Below are 16,161 nucleotides of genomic sequence, written 5' to 3'. Positions count from 1 at the left end.
GGAATTATATTGAGCAGAGGCGCTAAGATCCATCTTGAATGTGAGTGATACAGTGTCATAGATGGGGGTGGGGTGGGGTCTGGATTAAATGAAAAGGAGACTTTAACTGAGAAACCATAGTCATCTCTGAGCTTTCTGACTGCAGACACAGTATGACCAACTGCCTCAAACTCCTGTCAGTGTGACTTTCACTTGCTCATGAATGACTATACCCTCTAACTGTGAGCCTTTCCTTCTCTAGTTGCCATTTTCAGATATTTTGTTCCAAAAACCAGTTAACAAACCAATCCACCCATACAGGGCACTGCCATGTTGAATACAAGAAACTAGGAAGAAAGAGGTCATGCTACCAGATCAAGACCCATAAATGGTGACTGGTTGGTTTGAACTCAAAATTAGCCTTCCTAATCTATCCACAAAGTGCCCCCTCTACAGAGCTGAACTAACTCATCAGCTCTCTTTGAAACAGATGGTATTTTTCTCAATCGTTCCTTTGCAATAACTTAGTTAAGGCCCTGCTTTTGAAACATCTCTATGCTTTCCCGGGACCTGTGGGATAATGTGGCAACATCTGGTGAGATGCTAGCCATAGCCACAGCTAAATTGTGCTCACAGCATTCTTTTTTTGAGGACGCCAGACACTTTTCAACAAGAGTGGGGAAGCCTGGAGATTGAAGTGCTCCCTTCTTCCTTCCCAGTGTGATAAATCTTAGTGAGCTTTTGAAATTTACTCAGGCCTCACCTCCTGTCCTCCCTTCAAAGGCATCTGGCTTCTTTTTGCACATTAACACTCCCTGTAAGACCCCCTAACAGGCTATCACATTATAGTTGTCTGCTCCAACTGAGGCCCCTCCAAGGGTAAAACCGTATTTTATCTATGTCTACTTTTAGCAATCAATACAAGCCTTAGTTCAAGGAAGTCATTCAATAAAGGCTTATGGAATAACTTAATGGCCTCATTAAGTGCATATCCCAAAGAACAATAGGTCAGTGTATAATGAATGTTCCCTGATATTTCAGAATGTGAAATTTTTAAGGGACTTAAGGTCAGACTTTGACCTTGATTTCTACTCAGTGTGCATGACTTTTTGTTTCTAACCAAACTCTTCCTTCCATTTCCACTCCCCAGATAAGAAACACACATTGTAACAGCACTGCCATAGACTTGATCCTTTCTTCCTGTAGTTGCTCTGTCCTTTCCTACATCATCTTTGATTCTTTGGACCTTGTTAAGACCTTGCAGCGAGCTTTTTCGCAACGGGTTTGCCGTCAGAACGCAGGTATTGTGAAAGCCACCGCTAATTCAAAGCAAAAATGGGAAAGGAAAAGACTCACATCAACATCGTCGTAATCGGACACGTAGATTCCGGCAAGTACACCACAACCGGCCACCTGATCTACAAATGTGGTGGGATCGACAAGCGAACCATCGAAAAGTTTGAGAAGGAGGCTGCTGAGATGGGAAAGGGCTCCTTCAAGTACGCCTGGGTCTTAGACAAACTGAAAGCTGAGCGTGAGCGTGGTATCACTATTGACATCTCCCTGTGGAAATTCGAGACCAGCAAATACTATGTGACCATCATTGATGCCCCAGGACACAGAGACTTCATCACTGCTTGTGGACGTTGTACATCGTGGTGCGCACTAGGCTCCGCACCACGATGTACAACGTCCACAAGCAGTCAGACAGAAGTGCCTTTCCCCAAATCCCCTGGTTAAATGTTGCAGTGCCCACAGGACATGCAAATAGAGATGTCTAATTGAATAGCAACATAGAAATCAGTATTAGAGTTCATGGCTTGCCTGAAACATGCCAGTTCTTGGGTTTCATTTGCAGCACCAGAAAATATGAGAGAGAGAAAGAGAGAGAGAGAGAGAGAGAGAGAGAGAGAGAGAGAGAGAGAGAGAGAGAGAGAGAGAGAGAGAGAGAGAGAGAGAGAGAGAGAGAGAGAGAGGAGACTCAGGGCAGTTTGGTAACAAGCAAGGATATATATTTTTTCCAATGCTACAAGACACACAACTTATAACATACCCCATGTTATAAATTTCCCACAATCCCTAATGTCACACCCCTAAATCATGAGAACAATTTTAAAATGGAGCTCACATAACCACAAACTGATTCCTTGCAGTTAGGTATGGATAACCCAGAAGATAAGCAGACATTTATTCAAGATTCTTTGCTGGGAACAAGTAGCCCAAGTCTACAGATGCTTATCCCCATGCTTGCCCTCCTCTTATCAAACAGCTCATTCCTTGCCACATTTCCCACTATAGCATGCTGGAGAATCTCACTACAACTTAGCTCCAGCCTTACAAGGTATGGCTGTTCCTATCCCTCCTCTTTTTTTGTGCATAAGACAAATAAGGAACACAGAGTGCAAGCAATTTGCTTGAGAGCACACATTTAGAGTTCATTAGAGCTGGACTTCTAACCTTCAGCTGTCCAGCTCTAAAATGATTGTTCTTAATCACATCTGGCCTACTTAGAAATGCCATTTCACTGTAATTTCTGTTGCTCTTTCTTTTAGAAATGCTTCCAGTTTTCTTTCATCTTCAGTGAGAAATTGCTGCATTATTCTGCCAGGGAATCAGCAACCTGGGTTGTACCCAGCTTCACAAGGAAATGTCTCCTTCACATGGAGAATAGAATGTAAGATCAAAGAGCTTAAAAGCATGTCCTGTGCTCAGGGACCTACCGGTGAAAAGACACCCATGAAATAACTCTAGTGGAATGCGAGTTCACAGTGTATGGCTGGGTCTGGGGGGGGCACTCACCAGAAGGCAAATCTTCCTAGAGGCAAGTAGCTCTTTCATCTAAAAGGACAGCCTAAGGGGCAATGTGTCTGAGACCATATTAGAAAAAGGCAGAAATCACTAGATCTTGGAAGGACCAGAAAGGGCATCTTAGTATTAGGTCCTTGCTCAAATTTCTCATCTCCTCCTGCTCTTCCTTCTTCTCCCCTTCGTCCTCTTCTTCCTTCTACTCTTCCTTTCTCTTCCCTCATTCCCTTCTTTCTGTTCTTGCTTCTTCTCCTCTTTCTCCTCGTCCTTCTTTTCTTCATTCCATCCCCATCCCCACAGAGTTGGACCACCATAATCCAATTCTTCAAACTGTTCAAATTCATGATTCTTGCGCCTCTTAAATATTAGTATCACAGGCACACATCCAAAGTCCTAATTTCTTCATGAATAAACACAAAAAGAGGAGTGAGGAGCTGCCTGGATTAGGGTCCCTGCCTTTCCAATCAGTGTCCTTCTCTCTGAGACAGGAAAGCTGGAAGAACACCATAAACAAAATCCTGGAGGTGCTGACTAAGAGATCAAGTGCAGGGAGGAATGGAGCCAAGTCATCACCACAAAGCTGCTTTGTTCACAGCACATTTGCACTTTAGCAAAGCCTGGAAAGTCTTATTTTGATTTTGGTCAGTTCCACACACCTTCTTGACAGCATACAGCAGTGTACAGTACAGCCTGCTCTTGCCATGTGTCCCTGCAGTCCTGACGGACAGTGGACATTTCATTTCATTCATGCCAAAACCATAGCATCAGTGGAACATGCTTCTTGCCTCTATTTGCCCAGCAGAAAACATCCCCAGTAAAGAACTAAAGCTGCTTTATTCCAATGTCAACTTATACAGTTTCAAAAAATTGAACCATAAAGTTTTCATTTATAAACTCCTGGCTGCCCTGGTGTTTGGGCAGGAAATACCAGTTTTTTACGTGGTGTGAAAAATTAATCAACTTCCCCTCTGCTCCATCAAAAATGTTGCTCTACAGATCTAAGGATGTGGGGGCTGGAACCCCACCTTGCTTGGCTCCTAGCCTACTTCATCATGGAGGCTACATAAATCAGACACCAATTCCTTCTTCTGGGTCTGTATTGACTTCTACTCATGAACAGAGTTGCCAAACTGTGGAGGGGGGAAAATACCTCTTTATGCTTTGCATCCAGAACCCACTGGCAGTGAGGGAGGGCGTGGTTAGTAGAGGATATGTAATTCTTGACCCCTGAGTGGGTGTTGTGTGTGTTCTTATCTCTCCCCGGAGTCTCAGGGTTCTGCCTCTTACCCTGAACTTCACGTTTACCCATATCAGGACTTTAGTCTCTCATCCTTGAATATGACAGTCAAAGGAACAATTCTAGACCGTACATCTTTCTTGTTAGGATTCAGGATGGCCTGCTTATAGCTAAACATCAACACAATTAGAATGAGACTAATTTGGCTACAGAAGGAAGGAGGCCTTTCATGTGACTTACAAACTGTCCTACCTAATGAGAATATGTTCATCTTAAGAAAAGGGACTTGGGGGACCTTTAAGATGCAGAGAAAGACATGCTGTTTTTGTCTTCTTCCTTCTCTCTCCTTTCCCCTCCTATTCCTCCTTTCCCCCTCTTCCTGTTTTCCTCCTCCTTTTTGGCAGTGCTGAGGATCAAACCTCCTATTTCAATGGCAAACACTCTACCAACTGATGATGTATGTCCCCAGCTCTTGAGCTCATTTTTCTGTTTTAAAATTGACTTTTATTTGGTATTGAGATCAGGTGTCATTATATACCCCAAGCTGGGCTTGGGGTTACTATGTATCCTAAACTGACATTAAACTCACAATTCTTCTTCTTCAGCCTTTCCAGTACTGAGATTACAGGAGGACTGCAACACCCAGCTATAGTCATGGTTCTTAAGGTTAGACATTAGTACTTTGGAAATGCACCTGTATATCTTTTTACTTTCCTGAAAATATTTTATTTTAATAGTCATTCTATCATAAATTCATAAATAAGCATTTATCCAATACTCTACTATGGTTGGACACTACACTGTCTACAGTGACAAGCTAGCAAAAGGTAGTGTTAGCCAACCTATTTTTAAAAAATAATAGCTACCCAAATGGGTGTGGAGTAGTATATCATTATGGCTTTGATTTGTCTTTTTCTAAGAATTTGTTTTTCATGTGCATATTCTTTGGAGAAATGGGTATTTATGTCTTTTGCTCAAGTTTTAATCAGGTCACTTGCTTTGTTTGTTGAGTTGTAAGAGTACTTTATATATTTTGGGTATTAACCCCTTATCAGATATATGCTTTTAACATATTCTCTTCCTTTCTATTGTTGTGCTTATGATTATAGAATGACATGACCTTTCTCAGAATACTGGTTCCAGTTCTGATCCTCCAAGTCTACAACTGAGCAAAATGTGGATAGCACATCTTCTACCAATTAATGACAATGAAAAACACTTATTTAAGTCTCAGGCCTTATTCTTGGTGCTGCATAGTAATTCATTATACTGAACATTATTTTTATCCTTAGTTTTCTAATGAGCAAATTGGTCTGCAGAGAGTTTGTGATTTTTCTAGAGTCATCCAGCCAGCAGGTACCCACTTGAGATGTTAGCAATCCCTATACCACTTTTAAATCCCAGTCACTCACTCATTCATCTCTGCTACCTTATACTCTGCTTTTTCCAAGAAAGGAAGGGGTCTAGCAACTGATAAGTCCTATCTGGAGACAAGAGATGCTTTTTCATATCTGAGGATGAAGAAAAAGGCAAGACTTCTTCTTTGGCATGAGGAAATCTGGAGCACATTAAGGTCACGAGGAATCAGGGAAAGGCCTTTGTGAAGGCAAACTCCTCTGGGACGATTAAGACTTTTGGTGCCTAGCCACAAGACATGAAAGAGTCATTGCCACCCACCTTGGCCCTCTGTCAGCCTCGAGTCACACTGTACCTATATATCCCTTAACTGTATTTTCTCAGGACTTTACACACACAGTGTTCAATTAGACCTTCATAATGATTCTGACACCCAGGAAGTGGGGAGGGTTTTCTTATTTTGCACATGGGAACACCGGGCTCAGGAAGTGTAAGTGGCTTATCTAAAATTTACCTTAATATGTAGCAAAGTTAGAGGACAACAAGATCCTTGAACCTTTTCATTCTTCAACGAATCCTTTTGTATGAAAATCAAAAAGGACAAGTGTCCTGCATGTGGAACAAATAGACAAACAAAGGCAGCTATGCTAACCTTTCTGGGAACTGGGCCAGAGCCATACTATGGCTCCCACCTGAAAGTTTTGTACGTCATTAACTGCTCCCTTCTCAGTCTACTGCTCAGCAGCGAGTGCTTGGCTATGACCATTGGTCTGAGGGTCAAGGATCCAAACATTTAGATAACTCTCTGGGTCATATACCTCCCTCTGAAGCAATGACTCTATGGAAAAAAGAACAGAGCCTTGTATCCTCTCTACTCCACATAGCAGCAGAGAGTTAAGTAGTGTGCCTAAGGCCACACAGCTAAGTGCTGGAGCTTCAGGCTTCAATTATTAATCTTTGTATTGGTTTGTTTATTTTTATCGCTGTATGTTCATTGTACACAGTACTGGGTTCTCCCAAAGACCAATTTTCCCATGTACATCAGATACTTGAACAGTCTTCTTTCTCCCCTTCTCTCTCTTCTCTTTCCCTCTGCTCCCTCTAGTCTCCCCACCCCCAGTCTCCGTTCTGCCTTCTTGCTGTGTGTTTATAAGTGATTTTTATGCATCAATATAAAGCTAGGGTCCACAAATGAGAGAAAACATGTAATATTTGTATCCTTTCATTTGGCTACCATTGCTTAATATAATGATTTCCAGTTGCATTTATTTCCCAGTAAACCACATGATTTTTTTTTCATCTGCCCGTGTAAAACTTCATCTTCTTTATCTGTTCATCTGTTGGTGGACTTCTGAGCTGATTCTGTGTCTTGGATATTAAATAGTGCTGCAATAGACACAGATAGACAAATATCCCCAGAACATGCTTTATACTCCTTTAGGTGTATATCCAGGAGCAGTATATCTGGGTAACACCAAGATACCAAGTTGCCAAGAAGCGTTATGGGAGGTATAGGCCTTCACCACGGGAGCACCATATTACAGTGCAGTTGAGATACTTCAAGTGTGCCACTAAAGACCTTGTGAACAAGCTGGGTCAATGGTAGATAGCAGGCTGAAGCAAGTAACCAGGCAGTAGGACATTGTAGAACAAATAAAGACCTAACAAATGAAAACTAATGAGGGCCATCTTTTCAGAGCTCAGGTTGGCCTGGAACCTGCAGCCTAGGGTAGCCTTGAACTCTATTCCTTTTACCTGAAGGTCCCAAGGGTTGGGTACAGGCATATACCCAACTTGGAGAATTTTGATACTAACCCAATAGAGTTCAAATTATCTGATTAATATCAGGTGGTTCATATGTGCATCTCATTGTTAGGTCTTCGATAGTTGTTTCATGTGTGGGAGAGGAAAAAATTATATAAAGCATTGTATTGTGGAAGTAGGGTACAATGTCTGGGGTCTGAAAGATGTGATCAACCTATTGAAGCAAAGATGGAGGGCATAGAAAAGTATTCTAGAATGGATGCCTCCAAACTACAATGGAGTGGGATTGATAGGTGATTCAAAGACATTTGTGGAAGCCCCTCATTCAGAATACATTTACAGTCAACAGTCTTATTTACCCATGTCATGTCCCACTAGGGGAAATGGTCTTGTTGAGAAGTGAATTAGAGAAAACATGCTGCCAACTTCATTTCCACATAGAGACAATTACTGCCTCCAAATAGAGGGAACCCTGCCTTTAAATAGGAAATCACCAAGAAGTGCATTCATCCAATAAGAGAATCTTCAGTAAGAAATCATATATATATGTATACACACACACACATATGCATCCTTCTCCTCCATTTTGCTCAAACTGTCAGAAAACAAAATATTTAAAAATTCATAGCTAGCATAAGACCCTCCACTCTGGGATATGAATATGAGTTCATTTTTTTTTGTTGGGGTGAAAGTTGCTACATTATAATCCAGATTCAAGTTTCTTAACCAGTCTGCCTCCCTCCTGTACCTTCTTATAAAAGAATCTGTTAACCTCAGTTTCCCCAGCAAGCAAGGCAATGCCCAGAGCTCTGGGTGACTCTTTGCTTTTGAAGCCTCAGCAGTCACAGATGACATAGCAGGAACATAGTTCTGCTTCATTCAACCTGGGAAACATTCTTTGGGAACTAAGGTGTGGTACATGGGATTCTAGATTGTGTTAATAGAGTTGGGAAGATCCTCTATGGGTGTCCCTGTTCCATTGGCTGGGGTTTCAAACCATATAAGAAGGAGGAAGTGAGCCTATTGCCCTCTCTGCTTCCTGACTTGGGATACAATGTGACCAGCTGCCTCTAGCTCCTGCCTCATCGACTGATGTCTGGGCCATGATGGACTGTACTCTCCAATTGTGATAGAAAATAAACCCTTTCTTCCTTAAGCTACTCGTGTTGCTCATTTTGTCAGTGCAGCAAGAAAGGTAACTAATACGATAGGAAGTTCTTTGGCTTGTTGTTTTGCTGTTTCCAATTATTATCACCACACAGGGAACAGATCTTGGGGCACTTAGGAAACAGGATAAAGACTTGAAGCTGAGTGTATGAGAGAAGCAAATCTATCATATCTCTCTCTCTCTCTCTCTCTCTCTCTCTCTCTCTCTCTCTCTCTCTCTCTCTTTTTTTTTTTTTTTTTTTTGAGATAGGGTTTCTCTGTGTAGCCTTGGCTGTTCTGGAATTCACTCTACACCAGGCTGGCCTCAAACTCACAGAGATCCACCTGCCTCTGCCTCCTGAGCACTGGGATTAAAGGTGTGGCTACCACCGCCTGGCTGGTTCTCAAATTTTATTCTCAGGGGTTTGAAAACCTGTTGCCATACAGTTAACAAAGTGAATTTGTAGGGACTGGAGCAATGGTTCAGTGTTTAAGATTGCAAACTGCCCTTGCAGTAGACCAGCGTTTGGTTCCCTATATCTATGTGAGACAGCTTTTAATCTATGATAACTCCATCTCCAGGGCACCCAATGCCCTCCTCTATCCTCTGAACACTTGAACCCACCTGCACATATGTAACTTTAACTTTTTTCAAAGCCTACTTTTGGATGGTGGTTCTTAAATGCTTTAACTTCCCTTCTAGCCCACCACCCACTAGTGGTAGTGAAAAGAAAGGATATAGGGAAAGTGGACCTGTTTAGAAGTGGTTGTGTGGAGCAAATCCCATCCACGTTGTCAGAAAATCAGCAGTTCAGTTCACAGGTCAGTAGCAGCAGCAGCTTGATCCACTCAAAAACACTTCATGGATAAATCAGCAGTCCAGTTCAGGAGTGTTGGGATAGCAGCGGCAGAGGTGTTACCTAGCAGGAACTCAACTGAACTGGCACGAGTCAGCAGGAAGGACCAGAAGGAAAGCCAGGAGAAGTTCTTGGCTGTGCCTCTCTCAGTGAAGCAAAGATGATCAAAGACAGGGGACCAACAAGCATTCTACAGCTAGCTCTACCAGCAAGCCAAGTCCAGCTTTTTCACAGTCCCTTGAGTCCTATCTATACTCCCTCTAAACATCATGTGTCCTCCACAGGTCTTGCCTCAGCATATGTCTTGCCTTAGGATGTGAGTCTGTCTTAGCAAAACTCCACGTGAGTCTGTATCAGCTGACATCACTCTGCCAATCTGCCCAAGTCTGAAGAAGCAGCAAGAAGCTGTGGCACACCCCTAGACGTTTTTTGGTGCATTTCTCTCTATGGAGTCCTGACAAATGGAGCTAAACTATGCAATTTAAGATGGACCAAATGAACCCTTCATCGCATGTTCTTTCACATGTTGTTTTAGCAGAACATTCTTCCACCTGTGTCTGCTTCAGCAAAATATTCCCTCATGTGTTTGCTCCAGCAAAACACCACCTAACCCAACTTACCTTCCAAAGAACTCTTAAGTTTCCACTTCTCACTTACCCACATATAGGTACATACATATTCATAATTAAAAATAAAATCTTAAAAAAAACCAAAGTTGAGCCACGTACAAGTGTTTTGCTCAATGACAAGCTGTGTCATCATTTCTAGTGACCTCATAGTCAGCTCAGTTTCTGTGTGTGCCCTTTATGACACTCACTCAGCAGTAATGTTGAATTTCCACAGAATGTGTCTGTCAGGTCCCAAAGAAATGGGACAAGTCTCACCCAGTATCTGTGGCCTCTCCCAGCACTTCTCACCCTGCCCCCACCCTAAACTAATCCAGCTCACGGTCTGGGCTTCTCTTTCTCCAGCGATGGTGTACTATATACCTCAGCCAATTTGGCCACGTGCTCTCTTGGCTACATTCTTGACATCTTGTTTCCTCTCTCTTGGTCCACTTGCCCTCTCTCCTCTTTTCTTTTTGTTCTTTCCCACCCTCTCCCCACACCCGCCACTGCCATGGTCCTGTTCATTCTGAACATTTGTAGACTTTTAACAAAACCCAGTCATGTCCTCATTTTCTTTCAGTGTCTCCATTGCCACTTGACCTGTGACCTATGAGGGATGTTCTCTTGGCATGTGAACAAGAACAAATTTGTGAGGATAATAAAGAATCATATGATATGGTATACACACACACACACACACACACACACACACTTTTTGTTTCTGTAGAAAATCCAGGAAACATGATAGGGACTCCATATAATAGGTGAAAGTGGAGATGGGTTTTCATGATTTAGCAATTTGTACTTCCAGCCTAGCATGTTGATGCATGTCTTGTAACCCCAGCATTTGAGATGAAGGATTTTAAGTTTGAGGGTAGCCTGGGCTATATTGCAAGACCTTCTCTCAAAGTTTTGTTTTATAGTTCCATGTACTGTTAGAATTTTCTAACAATTTTACTTCATTTTAGGGGGATCTCAGCTTCCTGGGGTATACGTTTGTACTGATCCCACTGACTAGTACAAATGACTGAATCAGTCATTCAGCTCTGGGGTCCAACGGCCTAAGGCAGTGCTTCTCAACTTGTGGGTCGAGACCCCTTTAGGAGTCACCTAAGAAAAACACAGAGATTTACATTACAATTTATCACTGAAGAAGAGCAGGGGCCGTTTGGGTAGGCCAGTGCGAATCATTGAATCCAGACAGTAGGGTTGTGGGGGTGGGGTAGGTGTGGGGGTAGGGATTTTTGGGGGGTTGTGTGTGTTACTTTCCTCTCATATGCCTGGGCGAGGAATCCTAACCTGTTCTTTGCCTGTCTGGCTAAATGGTAGAGATCCTGGAAACTGAGCTGAGCAGGCCTCCTGTCACCTGAGGGAGTAGCATCCTTCGATGGGCCCTTCTTGGTGGCTGGGCAGGATGTAGGATTTGGATAGAGCTGCCTGTAGGGGAGGTACCTGACCCAGCTTCTGATCCCAAAGGTGGCACCTGTGCAGCCTCAGCCTCTCTGCTCTAAGCTCTGGGCTGAGAGTAGTGTGGGTGATAAGTGTATGCACTTTCCCTTTCGGGTTATTTTCAGCTTGGAGATCATTATTTTGGCTATGCTTAGAGGTGAGAGGAAAGAAAATTGGATTAATCCTGAACACTCTTCCACCTCACCCCCACCCCACCCCGCCCCCACCAGGCTCTGAAGGCCAGGGATTTGGGGAAAGTAGAAAGAATTATTTCAGAGTTCTCTCACAGCTACAAGAGTGGAAATGAATGCAGCCAGCAAAAAATTGGCACGTGCCCTCCACATCTTTGCACCTTTACTCCCAACATCTGTGGCCCATTTGGAAGACAGGCAAGTCACACAGGCAAGAGGTGTATGTGCTTAGAGTGTCTCATGACATCTGTTTCCATACTCCTGCCATCTCTGCTCAGTCAATAGATCCCCTAGGACCACATCTGGAGCTGAGTTTGTGATGTAGAATATTTTAAACATTCTGTATAACACAGACCTTCTCCAAACCTCCTTGCTCATCTCTACCACAAAAAACCAAACCCAACTGTGGATACGTGATGGTGATGTTCCTGGATGTCTCTTGTTTCTCCAATCACTATCAGAGACATCCAAGCACAGGTGATACTAAAGACTGAAGATTGATTGTTGGAGGAGTCGAAGAAGAAGGGGGAGGGGAGGAGGAGGAAAAGGACGAAGAAGGAAGGAAAAGAAGTTTGGACTGGGAGATACCATTAACAAACACCCATACACTAGTCTCCCTTTATCTAAGGTTTGTCTGTAGTGTTTTCCACTACCCATGGTCAATTGTAGTCCAATATTACATTATAACACACACACACACACACACACACACACACACACACACACACACACTCACAAACGAGAATATTCACATAGCTTTCATCACAGTATGCTGTCATAATTATTCATTTGTTATTATTTCTTATTGTAAATGTCTTCCCTACCATGCTAGGCCAATATTTTCATTCTAGAAGTCTGTCATAAATAATGATTGTCCTTGGGACATACGATGATTTTCAATGTTATGAACACAGATACCACAAAACTGCCCTGGGATCACTTAAGGAAGTGCTCTAGTCACCGTGCATCAGCTACTGTGGTGAATGAAAAAATAAAGTGGCTGGATTTCTGGAGGCTTAAGATGTAAGTCAAAGAGACTAGATGTATGCATATGAAACAGCCTGAAATAAGACAAGACAATATTTTATCTAATGTGTGATTCCTACCAGGTTTTGAGCCTTCCTAAGGTACCATGCAAAGACAATCGTATTATCTCATTCCCATCTTTATAGCAGCCCTTTGGTCTAGATTGTGTTAGTGTCTCCAGTTTCAGCCAGAGAGCACATCGTTTTCTCTAGCACACTTGATAAGGGCAGGGAGAGCTAAGACTGCAGCCTCCACTTTTTATTTTGACAAAGTCCAAAAAAATAAATACTAAAGATGTGTGTGTGTGTGTTGAGTATTTCACTTATATTCACCAACTACTGTTTTTAATGCTTGTTTTATCATCCTTTCTCTGTCTCTTTGTAGCCACACATAGCTATGCATTTTCTGACCAAATTGATGATACACGGAAAGCACCACTGTACTCCCCTCTAACTATTTCAGCATACATCTGAAATTTTTTTTCTCACAAAACCATAATGCAATTATCATACCACAAAAATGTCACCTGGATTCAGAATTTTGTGTTTTACTTATATTTTCGGGGTGCTAGGATTGAAGCTGGGCTATGCACGTGCTAGACACACAACTCCAGCTTTGCCTTCAGCACACGTTGTACTTTTAATTTTGAGACAGGAGCTCACTAAGTTTCCTACAACGTCTTTGAAGCCCCCTCCTTTCCCTCTAGATCACTCAGTCGCTCACTTGCTCGGAAGGGCTTAAATTTGCAATCCTTCTGCTTCAGCCTCCTGAGAAGCTGAAATTACAGGTCTGTGACAGCAGACTCTGGTTGGAGTAGGATTTGAATCTTGTTACTCCAGACCCCTGAACACAAGTACTCTAGAATATCAGCAGTGATATTCCCCAGGAAAGTCTAGGAGTAACAGGACAGATGTTCTGTGTGCAAACAATCACTCTGGTTCAAAACCAATGAAATTCCTTTTCTGTCCCTGACTTCTCTTCCCTCTGCTTCCCACTCCTAGGCTACAGTCTAAAACTCCAGAAATCGGCCCATTTTACATTTCCTTCCCAAAGGAAGCATCTTTCCCAGCTCTGGTAAGTTTCTATTCTGTTCTCTTTAGACTTATTCAAAAAGTCTAATTATCTCTTGAATTCCTTGGCTCCAGGGTACAGAGAGATGCAAAAGAGCCGAAGAGCAACTGGTAGTTTGCACATAGCATACAGAGAAAAGTGGGCGCCCACAGTTCCTGATCCGGTAAGAAACAAGTCCAACCCTTTTTGGATCTGGTTCAGAAGACAGTTCCTTCAGCTAGTCCTTGCATCCGTTCGGAGCCACGTGTATGTGGGTGTTTGGAGGAGAAAGGTGCCCCCTCGTGGCAGCAGCCAAGGTTGTGTCTATGGCCTGGGCTCCTAGGCGCTTCCAAGGGTGTGCTGCATAAAGAACTAGCCGCTGGCTGAGAAACTCTGCTGCTGGTAATTAAGGTTGCCTGAAGACTCAAAGTAAGTAATCTGGTCCCAGTGGACATCATAGTGGATTGTGGCAGGGCTCTGACATGCAGGGTAGGGGGCTGCACCTACCCTAGCAGAAGGCTTGCAGTAAAGAAGAACAACGAGCAGAGACCCTGGGGGGAGAGGGGATGCAGGTGGTGCCTCACTTGGGAGTGGAACTTGCAACATCTCTCCCATGTGTGGGAGTGCACCACATGGGTGGGGCAGAGCACCGCTGGGAAAGCTCCCACAGGTATGAGGGTGCCTGTTCCTGGGAAGACATGAATCTGGCCCAACTTCCAGGACTTGCCAGGTTCGAGCGCAAAGCTGAAACAAGAGAATCCCTAGAGAAGCAATCTGGAGTTTCTGGTCATCTCCAGGCTTCTCGGTGTTTGGGCTTTTTCTCCTTCCTGCCAGAGTTCCAACTTGTCAAGCTGCTCCCAGGGAGTGAGGAGCTAGAGCTGGAGTTCCCCCCAAACCACTGCAGTACTTGCTCAATTTACTTATCAAGGCAATGAGGGAGGTAGTGCAGGGAAAACTGTGGAGCTGCAGAGAATGTGCGTTTGTGCCATTTCCTGGGCACCGAGGCACTTTACAGCAGTCCCGCGTCACCAGTGTTTCTAAGAAGTGATTCAAAAATTGAGGAAGGGAGAGCTGTACAAGGAGGGTGTCAGTGGGGCATATGGGCTATGGAGAGAGTCTTGGACAAGAGCACAGGCCATAGCTTGCATATGTCAAAAAACATCTTGCTAGTGTTCACTAGATGCTCCCGACAACCAGGAGAAGGAAATATAACGAGAAATATAACGAGAATTTGCATTAAAGAAAAACACCTGCAGGGTTTTGTTTTGTTTTGTTTTGTTTTGTTTTTTTTAGCTGTCACAATTTTTTAAATTGATTCCAAGCTGTATTTTAAAAATGTATTCCATGCAGTCCCTCAGTTACTTGATGGAGCACTATCTCAAAATAGTATATTCTTTTTGAGATGCAGGCTCAGTGTGTAGCTCAGGCTAGACCCAAACTTAGACTCTTCCTACCTCTGCCTCCTAACTAGGATTACAGGCATGCACTCGAAATGGTTGTAATGGATGGTGGTGGTCTGGCTTTCAGCATATTCTTAATATGTGTGCATAGTGTTGTTTTGGGATTTGTGTGTGTATTTTAAGTAGAAGCAGTTCGCACAGGGCAAGTATAACCCAGACAGATGTAGCCATGTGCTTAATGAATGAATATGTTGACATATAGGGGCATTTACCATTCACTAGTGAAGCTACTTTACGTTTTCCTAACTCTCTTCATCTGTTACAAGGAATCCAACATAGAAACACAGCTTCCTCATTGCAGCTATGGAATAGCTAACCTGCAGGTTCAAAGTGGCCTCATGGCATTTGGAATGATCCTTCATATGAGGTGCTAAGGTGAGGTGCTTTGGGCATAGAGATATGGGATTAAAAACATTAATGCCCTACCCGCTGCACTGTCACGGTAACCACCTGCTCCTACTCTCTTGATGGTGATAAGACATGAGGCATTAGAAAATGAGCATACTTATATTAAAGTGTATTAGGGTTCTATTAGGGAGAAAAAGGTTTCTTGGAGGATACTGATCATGGGAAAAAGTTGAGACAGGCTATGATATAAATTAACTTTTTGGCCACATGTATTAATATCCTCTGGGCCTGGTCTCTGGGATCCCTGCTGGTCTCTTTATGAAGTGTCCTTGGCAACTGTTTTAAGGACACATCTCTAGATCTCTCCCCTTGTGGTTGTGCCCTTAGTTGATGGCTTTGGACAGATACTGTGGACTTTTAGAAGGCTCTTTCTGTAATCTCAGGTGACAGAGGAGTTGAGAGTGAATGGTGAACGCTTTGACCAGCCGGGTGGTGATGGTCACGATGGTTGAGATTTCACTGCTCTCAAATGAGTGGTAAGCTTCCTCTCTGGGATTCAGGGCCAGTTCCTTTTAGATTCTTCTTCTTGCAATTCTCTTGGGTTTGCTTTTTCAGGGTGCCTTCATTAGTATTTGTTTCCCATGGCAGGATCTACCAAAGCCTAAGATGTTCAGGGTGGAAATTAAAAAGCCTGTTTTCTTGGCTTCAGGTGGATAAATCTGGACTTGAGTTCAAAGGATGGTCTATTTAAGAAGCAGGCCATTCAGGGACTGTAGCTCAGTGAATGGATAGAGTACTTGCCTTGAATGTACAAAGCCCTGGTTTCAATTCCCAACAATGCATAATCGTGGCATGGTGGTGCATACCTGTTAGCCCAGCACTTAG

General features: G+C 43.2%; 1 pseudogene across 1 annotated transcript; it reads left to right on the top strand.

The window, feature by feature from the left end:
* The first annotated feature begins 1,254 nt into the window (after positions 1-1,254).
* On the top strand, positions 1,255-15,788 carry LOC110287104 (annotated as a pseudogene). Its single transcript, XR_002377180.1, has 3 exons — positions 1,255-1,627; positions 13,564-13,652; positions 15,720-15,788. The product of XR_002377180.1 is annotated as an elongation factor 1-alpha 1 pseudogene (transcript).
* Positions 15,789-16,161: the final 373 nt, after the last annotated feature.

Source organism: Mus caroli, chromosome X (assembly GCF_900094665.2).
Source record: "Mus caroli chromosome X, CAROLI_EIJ_v1.1, whole genome shotgun sequence".
NCBI lineage: Eukaryota > Metazoa > Chordata > Mammalia > Rodentia > Muridae > Mus > Mus caroli.
This window is presented reverse-complemented; position numbering and strand designations above follow the sequence as displayed.